Source organism: Garra rufa, chromosome 4 (assembly GCF_049309525.1).
Source record: "Garra rufa chromosome 4, GarRuf1.0, whole genome shotgun sequence".
Taxonomy (NCBI): domain Eukaryota; kingdom Metazoa; phylum Chordata; class Actinopteri; order Cypriniformes; family Cyprinidae; genus Garra; species Garra rufa.
Window position 1 is genome coordinate 34,473,702 of NC_133364.1, and position 13,768 is coordinate 34,487,469.

At 39.3% G+C, this 13,768-nt stretch overlaps 1 pseudogene; it reads left to right on the forward strand.

Moving 5' to 3' along the window:
* Positions 1-13,768, forward strand: part of LOC141332898 (uncharacterized) — a 160,707-nt pseudogene that overhangs the window by 104,451 nt on the left and 42,488 nt on the right.

A 13,768-nucleotide genomic window follows, 5' to 3' on the forward strand; every position in this document is an offset into this window, starting at 1 on the left:
ATATTTATCAAAATGCTTCTGATATCAACTTAAAGGGATAGTTCACCCAAAAATGAAAATTTGATGTTTATCTGCTTACCCCCAGGGCATCCAAGATGTAGGTGACTTTGTTTCCTCAGAAAAACACAAACGAAGATTTTTAACGAAAACCGTTGCAGTCTGCCAGCCTTATCATGGTAGTGGATGGGCACCAAACCTTTAAAAGTAAACAAAAACATGCACAGACAAATCCAAATTACACCCTGCGGCTCGTGACGATACATTGATGCCTTAAGACACGAAACGATCGTTTTTTGCGAGAAACTGGACAGTATTTATATCATTTTTTACCTTTGATACACAGCCACGTCCATCTCTCCTGAGCACGAGCTTGGCATCAGTCACGTCACATGTGCACGCGCTTCTGGCGTAGAATACGCAAACACCGGAATTAATTTAATAATAATTTCAGTAATTTCCAAACTGCAAGACCCAGTGAAATGTTATATACAGCTAATAAACTAACGTTAGCTTGCATTGCTAATGACATTGGCTAACTCAAATTCGGTAGGTAACTTATACTCAGTATTTGCAAGCTATAGCTAGACTTACTGTATACTATATCTAAAATAATTTTGTAGACATAACAATTTGCCACTTTCTACCCAGCAGAGGCTGATTTACCAAGGGATACTTTAAAACGTGTAGCTACTTTGCATCTGAACATTAGCTAATATTTAACTACATTTAACCAATACAAATGCTGTTAATGCTTGTTTACAATACACGGCTGCCGGCGCTAACTAGCTAACCTCACTTACTTGTCAGCCAGGTTGGGTTGCCGCCGACAGACGCCACAGAACATTTCTCCGTCTTCATAAATAACCCAGTCGAATTCATCTTTCCATTTGGTTACAAATTTTCGTTCCCGTTTTAACTCATATGGTGCTGTTGGTGTAAGGTGACATATTTTTGGAGCTTTTCCTGGCGCTTGGCCGGGCTGCGGAGCCTGAAGAAACATCACTCTCCACTCATCTTTTTGCCTCGTTTTAATGACTTCCAGTTGCGGCTGCTGAAAATGCAGAAAATATGCCGTCCCGCCCCTCCGTGTTCGGCGATCAGTTTTCAAGGGCACGCTTGACAGAGCATAAAACGAGCAGAGAGAGAGAGAGAGTGTGTGTGTGTGTGTCCCGGCCGCGCGCGCACTTTCCCATGATCGAACATAGAATGCTGCTACGTCAGAGCGGCCAAAGCGTCAACAAGCTTCCTCGTACTTTTTGACAAGAGTTCTTGACGGGGCGGCCAGAGCTTCTTTGCAGCTCAAGTCGGCGGCTGTGTGAACGCACAGTAACTTCACGAGCAGGTCTTGTCCGTTCCGTGTGTGTGTGTCGGCGCGCTGCGCTCTCTGTTCAATATTCCGCTCTGTGTTTGCGCTGCACGTTCTGCTCTGTCGTTAACGGCACATAACGTTAACATGGCATTTTATTTTGTTTGAAATTTAACTTGTCCAGTCGGACAACCAATTTTCTCTTCCACTTGTCCTACAAAAAAATCCACTTGTCCCGGACAAGCGGACAAGCCTTAATGTCGAGCCCTGTAATGCTCCGCCTGCTTCAGCCATATTACGGCAGCTAACTTCGTTGACTATTACGCCTGAATGGGAGTGTAGTTCCTAATCTTATCAGCCTAGAAACTCGCAGCTTTGCATTTCCACCGGTCTTAGCACACGATATAACTACAGAAGAGTCAAGTTTTAAATACAACAAATATGGAAACTCGTTGGTCATTTTTGAACGCGATGCTATTGGTCTAATAGGATTCAATGATCTATGCTAAGCTATGCTAAAAGTGATATCGCCAGAACAGGAGAACGGCTGAATGGATTTCAAAACGGTGAAAATCAACTTTCTAACTCGGGGGGAGTTGGAGAATGAGCCTTTTTCCAAAAAAAGTGGAGTGTTCCTTTAATTATTCACGACAGCGTGTGCTGATTTGCCTATGGCAGGCGCTTCAGACTATGAGATTGCCTACATTAATTGAGAGGAACGTTCATGGATGAAAGAGAGTGTATGAGTTCGGCACATGCGATTCATTCACAAAGTAAGTGTAAGCGGTTTTTCCTTGATGCAACCCATCAAAAGGCTTATATAAACGTGGCAAAAGAAGCCTTAACAGTTATTGGTGGTTCAACAGTGTGTTCATATATAGGTTTTCGAGGCATAGTGCAAAATGATGTGCACTTATTTGTGTTTTAAACTCGTGGGGAGTGAAATGAAACTGTCTGAACCCAAAGTTGTCTGTGTTGTCTCTCTCCGCTCTCCTCCTTTTGCAGCATTTTTCAAAACTGTGGTGAGAGTAGCCAGCGCTGAAACAGGGGGGTGTCGTTACCCTTTAATGGTTACTTTTTAACATTATAATCACACTTTAGCAAAAATTATATGCTGCCAGTTTTAATAAAGATAATCTGGGGAAATGTAAATCACATTTTATTAACTGAATAGCTATCAATTTTAAAGGTTCTCATTCAGACAGTCAAAATCAATCAATTTAATCTTTTACAGTAATGGAAAATGTAATATTGATCAACAAATTCTTTAGTTGATTCAAGAGTTTAAAATGTTTCCGAAATTCTTTCCAGTCCTGTAATGTGAATACCAAGATACTGGAGTTTTAAGAATATCACAAATGCTCTGTAATTGATCATGAATGGAACACACCTTACAGTTGCTTAAATTTAGATAGCTATACTACTTGAAAAAAGCTCAACTGTACTAATAGTTTTGGCGTTTAACAGCTTTGGAATTCATGCCTTCAGTACCTCCTATACCTTATTATTTAGATTAGTTTTCTAATGTAAAATGCTAAGTGTTTGCGCACAAGACTTTTATTTTGTTTTGGCGAAATGACGTCATAAGCCTGCGCCGCTCCTGTGTGTTTGATTCGGCTGAAGAAAGGTATGTGCTTTTAATCGTTTAAAGTGTCTAACAAACAGCGCATAATTACTCATCTACTGACATTAATGAAGGTCGCTTTGTGTGAGTAAAGCACATCTGCACAAGCAACAGAAAATGTGCGTTTGTATTCGCTCCCTACATTGTTAATCAGTTTATCAGAAACACGAATTCAGTCACTGGAGAAACGTATTTTTTTTTTTCGAAACACTGTTTTGAATCACTCGAATCACGGAACACTGACGACATCTGCTGCTCAAAACACTGGTAATGCAACGAGAACAACAAACATGAGCAAGACAACTAATACAAACCAGCTGCAAATATTTTATAAAACTTTCTTTCGTGAGTAAATAATATTAATAATAGGAAAGGTGCGTCTCATTTCACTCCTTATATCTCGAATCAATAACTTACATCGTTTAAGTACGGGGAAAAACTGAGAGAAACTGATAATCCGAATCATCTGAACCGAATCATTCGTAAAATGATTCAGTGATTCGAAGCGCTCGAATCAGCGCACGCTGACTACAAACGAGAACAAACACAAACATGTGCAATTACAACTGCAAATGTTTTAATAAACATGTAATCTATTTAATATATGTATAAAATATATACATCATAAATACCTAATATTATCGTTTATATATAATTTAATCAGAACATTTAACTCCATTATTTATTACTCTGACTGACTCCATTACCAGTGCACTCACTACTGTTCTAAGGAGCTGATTGGGACACACTTAGAGATTAAGTTTTCATGTATTTTCTTTTTTATATTTGTGAATTATTTTCCTCTTAAACAGGACAAAGTGTCCAAACACCGAGAAAAACTCCTGCTGAAGCAACTGCGAGATCGTGACACACTATTAAAAACATGGCGTTTATTAAAGAGGAGACTGAAGACCTTAAGATTGAAGAAACATTCACAGTCAAACATGAAGATACTGAGGAACAAACAGGTTGGTTTTCATTCACACTCATTTGATCCAAAAATGAATGATATTTATAATGAATGTCATAAAATGTTACTGTAATTTTCTTTGCACAAACTGAGGTAGATGCAATCTTGTTGGTGGTATTACCCTTGGTAGTTCGGCTTGAATCAACAGAGTTAGCTGAGGTGCATGGTGTCTTGTTAAGTGATGAAGCGGTGTAGCCTGGCAAAGCTCACAAACAGCATTTGTTTATCTAATTTATTACACCCTGACTTTTTTTAAAACCGAATTGCACCCACATATCAGCTCTGAAAGCAAGAGGAGCTTTTATGTTTCCTGCGATTCTTGCTCCCACTTTTGAGACATTGGCTGTATGTATATGAAGGGCAACTGTCATCTTTAAAACAGTGGAAGCGGAGGTTGTTTGACACAAACAAACTTATTTAATGAAATGCTGTTACTGTTTTGTTTTTTTAAATCCATTTAAAACATGATTTATTTAAAAAAGTAGACTTAGAGTTGCAGAACTCATTGGCCCGGTTTCACGACAGGGTTTAGACTAAGCCAAGATTAGGCCAAAGTTGAATTAGGACATTTAAGCAATTTTCATAAATGTGATTAGAATAAAAACCATTACTGGGGGGTGTTCCATAAAACAAGTTTACCAAATACATCAGGCTTATTTCAGTTAGTCTGACATATTGTCACTTGATTTGGGTCAAAATAAGTCAGACTAACTGAAATAAGCCTGACTTATTTGGTAAACTTGGTTTATGGAACACCCCCCTGGTGTGCATCTTGAGACAAAACAAAGGCACTAATATATTTTAGGATCAATCAGTGCAATTTTATTTTAGTTGAAACAACTCAGATTTACATTTTAGTCTAGGACTAGGCTTAAGCCTTGTCTGTGAAACCGGGGGATTGAGTTTATGCTGAATTTAAGTAATTAACAGCTCTAGTTCTAGTTCTAAAGTAGTTTGTCACTTTTTATTATTTATGGATGGATTATATGCCATGTCTTTTTCATTTGTATGTTTAATTTTACGCTTTTCCCAAATGCCTATTCATATCAATAGGCCTATGAAATGGTGCATGAACTTTTTTTGCAAACTTAAAAGGAAGAGTTGGCAAATAAGTCAGTGATTGCACTGGTTCTGATAGTGTTATTCACTCGGTCCACGTGAGCAATGATGTACATCCCTGTCCACAAGACGAAGGGAAGGGAGTAAACTAGTTGAATGCTGTACTAGAATATCCTTGGTTTAGCAAAGAAAAAAACACTATTCTGTTGGCTTATATTGACAGGCTAGACATTACTATTATAACGTTTTAAATAGATTTTTAAAGTATTTATCTTAAAAAATGCATTGATTCGCTTCAGGAGGCCTTTATCTACCCCCTAGAGCTGTTTGGCACACTTTTATGATGGCTAGATGTGCTATATTGAACTTCGATTTGATTAATAATAATAATATAATGCTTTGTTTAAAGGCATCTTTCAAAACAGTCAAGGACATCATACAGCTGAGTGCTAATCATAAAAATCAAGACCACAATACAACAGCTGTTTAACATTACATAATTTAAATTTGTAATAATTTAGCTTATTTGAACAAATAAGTTTTAAGATATGATTTAAATGTAGTCAGACTGTCACTGTCATATAGATTGTGGAAAGAAATCCAAAGATGAGGAGCAGCATAGCTAAATGCCCAGGCCCCTATAGTGACTAAACGAACAGAAGGTACAACAAGGGAAAGAGGATCTAAGAGTGCGCTTCGGGGTGCAAATATGAAGCAAGTCCAGGGCTCTTACGTTTTGGGAAAAAGTTTGGAGTGAGATTTTATCTGTTAGGAGAGGAGCCACTCAAATATTTGCAGCAGCGGCCCCTCGGCCCCACGCAATTCTCTCCAGTTTTTGGTAAAAGTTCAACTATCTATTGTTCATAATTAACCAGCACAAAATAAAAAAATATAACAACTGGTAGATCTGATAAGTCAAATTCATAAAAATAAAATGTTTTAAATATTTAAAAAATGCATGTGTATCAAAAGTAAAAAAATAAATTTGGCCCCAAACGAGCAAACTAAACAGCAGAGCTCAATGCACATACTGTAAACACACAGGAGGATTGCAGAACTTGCTCATAGCATGTATGTCAATCTGTGTGTGTGTGTTTGTGAAAGAGAGAGGGTACATATTTCAGCTTACTAATGTCATTTTGTATTTCAAGTGTTTATTGCACACTTTGATGCCTTGATGACAGTGGTAGGGGCTTGAACTTAGCTAGAGTAATTAGTTACTTGTAATTTAATTAAAAACGACATTTAACTAATCTGTTACAGTTACTGAGAAATTAAAAATATAGTTACTTTTAAAAATGTTTACAATTACAAAGTGGGTTACATGTAAATATTTTGATTGATTTATTTCCCAAATCGCATTGACTGCTTTAAAATAAGAGACACCACTGTTTCAGGAGTTAAACAGAGGTGCTAAAGATTTTGTGGTGGCTGTGCTTTAAAATTAAATTATTATAATCTTAATTCAAGTGATGAAGGATTTTGTAAAATTGACAGTAGTTAGCATTGAGTGCTACTGTAAGGTAAACCCGCCTGCTTAAAAAGTTTTTAAAAGGATTAACAGTTGAAAACATCCGTTAGAAATTTAGTTATCAAATGTAATGTTACATTACCTCTAAAGCAATTGAAATAGTTAAACTACTTTTAAATTACATTTTAATTAGGGAAATTTAATCTGAAGCCTATTACAGCCTATTTCCAAAATAACCTTCCCAACAATGTTGATACATTCGTGTTTTGAAATATATAAAACAATTTAGTTTATTTGGATGAATTTGTCTGTCTTTTTAAGTAGATTTACCAATTATCTCAGTTTCCTTAATTTCAGGCCCACAATTAGTTAAAGCTGTTGAAGAACTAATAGTTTTGCACAAATATGGCTGTAATCCCCAACATCAGTTCTCACTATCTTTGATCACAGGCAAGTGATTTTGTCTAGGAATCGTAAAATGGAAAAAATAAATAAATAAATAAAAATAAATATGTAAAACCCGCTGCATTTATTTAGTTTCTAGTAAATAAAAATGGCAACGTGCGCTCCGAGACCGCAACGCGACCACCTCCTCAACTGTACTAAACGCTTCCACTGCGAGAGAAAACCGCAGCCCCGCAACGATTCCACCGCTGGCCTTGTCCCGTGTGTGCGCGTCTACGTTGCCTTGTGACGAACGTGATTGTAGCGGGACCACGTAATATACCAGAAATCAGCAAATTCTAATTTTTTGCCTGGTTGGTGCCATTTAACTCTCAAGACAGCTATGAGCTTGGAAGAGTACTTCTCTCTGCAAAGCCTGCACCTCGTCCATTTACACCATATAGCGGGACAAGTTATCCCTTACTTTTCAGCGTGAGAAATACAAGGTGTGGCGTGAGAGCGTGTGAACTGGTTGAAATGCGTGTGTCTCACGGTAAATGCTTGAGACTTGAGAGCCCTGCAAGTCAGAGAGATATTAAGGTGCAAGATTATGAAGAGCTTTAAAAGTGAGAAGCAGAACCTTGTACTCAACTCAATATTTAACGGGAAGCCAGTTCAGTTAAACCGGAGAGAGATGCTCGGTTTTAAAGAAATAAAAATAATATTCAGTGCTTGTTTTTCTGAGGTCACTCAGCCCCCCGCATGCTCTAAATTTACCCCAAGTAGCCGGGTTTGTTTGTGATCGAAAAGTTTTTGTGTGCTGCTTTGTTGCTGCCAACATCAATTTCCCCCATAGTTATCTAGGCCTTATGCACTCTATCACCTTTTTCCTCCAATGCGATGCCCTTGGGTATAGGACAGATGCTTTACGTGTCTAAATGTTTAGTTGTCTATTGCTTTGTGCCATTAAACTGGAGTTGAATTGCATTTGTCTCTTTAGCCTTAGATCCGGTGGTGCTAAAAAAGGAGAGAGTGCTAATCAAAATGGAAGAGAAAGTCCATATGGAGCTTCACTCTGGAGAGAAGCCTCACACCTGCCAACACTGCGGAAAGCGTTTTTCTAAGAAAGGCTGCCTTAAGAGACACATAAGAATACACACTGGAGAGAAGCCTTACACCTGCCAACACTGCGGAAAGCGTTTTTCTGACAACCGCGATCTTAAGAGACACATAAGAATACACACTGGAGAGAAGCCTTACGCGTGCCTTCAGTGTGGAAACAGTTTCAGCCGAAAAGGAACTCTTAACAGGCACATGAGAATTCACACAGGAGAGAAACCTTTCACATGCAAACAATGTGGAAATATGTTCAGCCGAAAAGGAATTCTTAACAAGCACATGAGAGTTCACACTGGAGAGAAACCTTTCATTTGCCAACAATGTGGAAAAAGTTTCAACCGAAAAGAAACTCTTAACAAGCACATGAGAATTCACACTGAAGAGAAACCTTTCACATGCCAACAATGTGGAAAAATGTTCAACCGAGAAGGAACTCTTGACAAGCACATGAGAGTTCACACTGGAGAGAAACCTTTCATTTGCCAACAGTGTGGAAATAGATTTTTTCTTAAGAGAAACCTTAAAGTGCACATGAGAGTTCACACTGGAGAAAAGCCTTACACATGCCCCCAGTGCGAAAAAAGTTTCTCTCTAAAAGTAAGCCTTAACAGACACATGAGAGTTCACACTGGAGAGAAGCCTCACACCTGCCAACACTGTGGAACGCGTTTTTCTGACACCCGCGATCTTAAGAGACACATGAGAATACACACTGGAGAGAAGCCTTACGCGTGCCTTCAGTGTGGAAAGAGTTTCAACCGAAAAGGAACTCTTAACAGGCACAGTAGAGTTCACACTGGAGAGAAGCCTTACTCATGCAAACAGTGTGGAAATATGTTCAAACGAAAAGAAACTCTTAACAGGCACATGAGAATTCACACCGGAGAGAAACCTTTCACATGCCAAAAATGTGGAAAAAGTTTCAACCGAAAAGGAACTCTTGACAAGCACATGAGAGTTCACACTGGAGAAAAGCCACTCTGGAACAAGTTCTGAATGTAAAACACAGGGATGCATACGGTGTGCTTTTAGGCGGATGCCGCCTTTTTCACGGCTGTGTGGGGGACAAGTGTGTATCGTGCAGATCGGGGGTGGGGGGGGGTTCATTGGAGTGTCAGATTATAATTTCATCATAGGACATTCTGTATTAAAATGACTAAATCAGTAAAAGGCTGCGCCCTATTATCTGCTGCCGGCTGCTCTTATAGAGGATGGATACCTGACCCAAGCACAACTGTACCCAATGGGCCGGGCCAGGTTTAGACAGATATTTAGAAAGGATGCTCGGGTTTGGGTCGGGCTCGGTCACATGCACGCGTAAGCAGCGCTTATCTTTTCGGCGCCCATGTTAACAGATTAGAGCATTCAAACCGCACGCAAAGGCAGCGCGGCAGCCCGTACCTCTGTTGGCATCCTTGTATAAAAATGTCCAGCTCTACAGAAAAAACCCCCAGATATTTTGTGTAACATTAAACACCGTATCTACTTTTGATTAGAAAACAATGAAAGCGGTATCTAACAAAAAAACTTTATTTAGCTTGAAGCAAACAATTACACTTCAGTTTTTAAGTTGCCATTTGCTTTAATTGTAAGTGATTTTTCTGCTATCATCAAAAGTATGATATTAAAATGTAAATAGCACTGAATGTTCATTACAACAAGCAATAAATAGTCATATTTCAGAAACACCAACTTGTAGCTTGTTAATTGAAGATGCAGGACAGCCACCTCCCAGCTAACAATTATTGATTCCCAAAACATTCTGGCAACCTTAGTTTTTGGTTCCCAGAACGTTCCCTTTAGGTCAGCGAATGTTCCGTGAATCTACTGGGAACGTTTTCTTTAGGTTAGGGGAACATTCTTAGGACGTTGCGGGAACGTTCCCAGTAGCTTCCCAGAACGTTTCCCTAGCCTAAAGGCAACATTCTATTTTCCGTAAAGAAAACTTTCCTGGATAACCAATAGGGAACGTTCTATTTATGTTCCTAGAAGGTTCTCTGAAAGCTCTCTGATGGTTCCCAAAACGTTCTCCTAACCTCTTCACTCCAGTGCCGCATCTGCACATCAGCACTCCCGTGTCCCGGAGTAAGCGGCATGGAAGGCGGACGGATGAGAATCTCAATAATCACTTCTACACACCATGTCTTGTTTTAAATTATTGTTTAATCATTACTAGGGATGCACGATATATCGGCCGATGTTCCTCATTTTTTTTAACCTATCGGCATCGGTCCGATGTGTAAAATTGGGCCGATAACCACAACCGATGTGTAGCTATCTAGTTGCTGTGTCGGTAGAGGGAGAGGGAGGGTTATTTGGTCGTGTGTATTTGTTTGGGCACGTGAGATGCGACAGTGTCAGTGTCAAAGGCAGCACAGGATTGTGGGATGTTAAACTGAGGAGGAGAAAAAAATGTCAGCAGTGTGGGCGTTTTTCACGGTGTCGAAAGAAGACCCTCGAAAAGCAGTTTGCAACACCTGCAAAGTCGAGGTAATGCGAGGAGGGTGCCACGTCAAGTCATTCAACACCACAAATTTAATATGTCATTTGAAAAACCGCCACCCAGACCTACACAAACAATTGCAGGAAAAAAATGCTGCCAACATTAGCCAGCAGGCAAAAACGAAAGCAGCTGCAGCTGGGAGTCCGATACAGCAGGTACTCGACAAGACCAAGCAATTTGCCAAGGACAGCGCAAAAGCCACATCAATAACCGACAAGGTAATGGAAATGATTGCTCTTGACGACCAGCCTTTTTCCATAGTGGAGGACTGGGGATTTCGGCGGTTGATAGAGCATATTGAACCCCGCTACAGTCTGCCAAGTCGGCGCTACTTTTCCAGCGTCTCCCTCCCTGCTTTGTACGAAGTCGTGGCCACGCATATCCACAAATTGTTGGACAATGTGACTGACATTAGCTTCACGACAGATATATGGAGCTCGGATATAAGTCAGATGAGTATGTTGAGCCTCACTGCTCAGTGGATTAATGAAAACTTTGAACTGAAGAGAGCTGTTTTACATGCTTAAAAGTTTGCAGGATCGCATACAGGAGTCGCCATTGCTGGCGCATTTGACTGCATGTTTGCTGAGTAAAAAATGTAAAAAAAGACAAATGTACATGTGCTTCGTGACAATTCGCGGAATATGCTGAAAGCAATGGAGGAGTGCGGCGTTAAAAGCCTGGGCTGCATGGCTCACCCGCTGCAGCTAGCAGTGCATGACGGAGTGCTAAGCCAGCGGAGCATTTCTGACTGTGTGGCGATCGGGAGGAAAATAGTTGGACATTTTCACCACTCTCAACTCGCTAACTCTCGGCTGAGAGACATACAGCAAGATTTAGGCATGAAAACCATGATGCTACAACAAGATGTGGCGACCAGATGGAATAGTACTTTTCTTATGATGAGAAGTCTACTGGATCAGAAGCGTGCACTTGGTGTGTATGGAGCTGATCATGAGCTGCCTTCGTGTTTAAGTGCACATCAGTGGGGCCTCATTGAAAACATGACCATGCTTCTCACTCCATTTGAGCAATTAACGAGGGAGATCAGCTCACATCAGGCTACTACTGCGGACGTGATACCGTCTGTTGTGGCACTGAAACGTTTGCTGAGCAAGACAGCGGGGTCCGCACAGCAAAGCACACACTACCAGAAGCTGAGAACGAGCGATTTGGAAGTGCCTTCTCTGAGCCGCTTTACTACTTGGCAACGATCCTTGACCCGCGGTACAAAGACCGTTATTTTGACACAGTCATCAAGCAAGCAGCTGTAAAGATGCTCCAGCAGCAAGTGGACAAAGTGACGCACAGCGACAGCGCTACGGAGACACCGGACACAGAAGAACCGCAAGAGAAGAACATAAGAACAAGTGACGATGGTGGGAAGTCCCTGCTTGACATGCATGATGAAATTCTGGAGGAAAACCTGACCACGGAACCACACAAGTCTGCAGGTATAGTATTATCAGACCCAGTCTTTAATTCAAATTACGAAGTCTTTTGTGCAGTTCTTTTTTATTATTATTGATGTGCTGTGAATTCTATAGAGTTACTAAAATAATAAATCTACTTAAATGAAAAAGCTAATTGCTATAAAGAATATTGTTTAGTAATACTTCTCTGCCCCCTTGAGGTTGACCTTAAGCACTGGTCATCTCCTCAGAGCAAAGTTCAGCAAAGCTCTTAAGGGGAGGAGGACAGTAATATCTAGACTGCTGGTAATTAATCAGACATGAATAGTAATACACTTGTCTACATTCCTGTAGGTGCATGGCTATCTTTGTGAGCCCCTCATCCCCAGAAATGAGAGCCCACTGCAGTATTGAAAAAGCAACATGTCTCGCTTTCCTGCCCTGGCTAAAGCAGCGCGCAAGTATCTTTCAGCTCCATGTACAAGTGTGGACAGCGAACGTCTCTTTGCTGGATCACATATTGTTGATGAAAAGAGAAACAGGATCCAGTGTGAGAAAGCAGAAATGCTTCTGCCTTTGGTGATTAAGTAGGCCTGGACTATAACTTATGCAGTGTTAGGTGGAAACCCTGTTTGTTTGGGACATTTACTTTTGAGTAAATTGTTGCTGCTTTAAGTTGGAGAATGTTAAAGACCACCATGTCTTTTGAATTACAGTTATGTCACAGTTTTCATTTTTGTTTGAATATTTTTTTATAAAATTGGTTCTTAAAATTGACTTGTTTTTTTATGTTTGCTTGGTAGACCTTGTTTCAGGGTTTGGACATTTGCATTTAAATAAAAATGTGCACGAACAGTCAGGATATGTGTTGGATATTTATTTGATTTAGCCTTTTTCTCAAATTTGAGTTTAAATGGAGTGCACAGAGCTGAAAACATGTTGCCATGAATACTGGCATGCTTGATGGTAAAAGTGCAAAAAGTTGTTTACTTATGTTTTAAGGTAGCCCTGTAACTTTTATTTGGATATAAAATACATTCTGAAAATAAAGGAAGAAATGAAGTATGTACAAACTTTTATCATCTAAGAAACATTTTTTAAAAACTCATATCGTTATCGGTAAATATCGGTCATCGACCATAGCAGAAAAATTAATATCGGATATCGGCCAAAATGTTCATATCGGTGCATCCCTAATCATTACAGATAATCAGAGCACATTTAACCATCATAAGGAGCATTAAATGCGACTGAATCATCCTATACTATATTAAAGCACCAAATAACATGACTTCAACAAAATATTCGATTTAAAAAATATATATTTAGTTTTTTACAGACGAATATCATTTATTTGACTTTAGCTTGGATAACATTACATTCGTTTCTTACCACTGAATTAACGATGGTGTACTTCCCTCTTCTGGTCACTAAACGAAAACGTCTCGGTTAACATTTTGTTTTCTTCAACAAGACGTGTCAAATCTCCCTAAAATAACAATATTTACTCTCGTATATATATTTATATTAGTTAAAAGTAATTATCCATTAAAGAGATCAATCAACAAACATTAGTCAGTAAAACGGAATGACCGTTATGTTTTAAATTATGCGACCGCGCAGATTTATCTTGAAGATGGGGAAAAAAAGTGTGTGCTGGAGTAAAGAAATAAACTCAGTGTTTATAATATGATTTTCAGACACTTAACCTTGGCTTATTTTAGCTATAAAATTAAAATTATATTATCATTATAATGCGATTTGACGACTTATGTAATTCATTAAAAGCTTATTTCGGACATTAGATTCTAGTTTGTTTATGATGACAAAAAAATAGTTCCAGTCAACTTAGCATTTAATATGCTTTGATACAGCACTCTGTAAACAGCCACTCCTTTAAGTAATGATCTTCTGTGACTT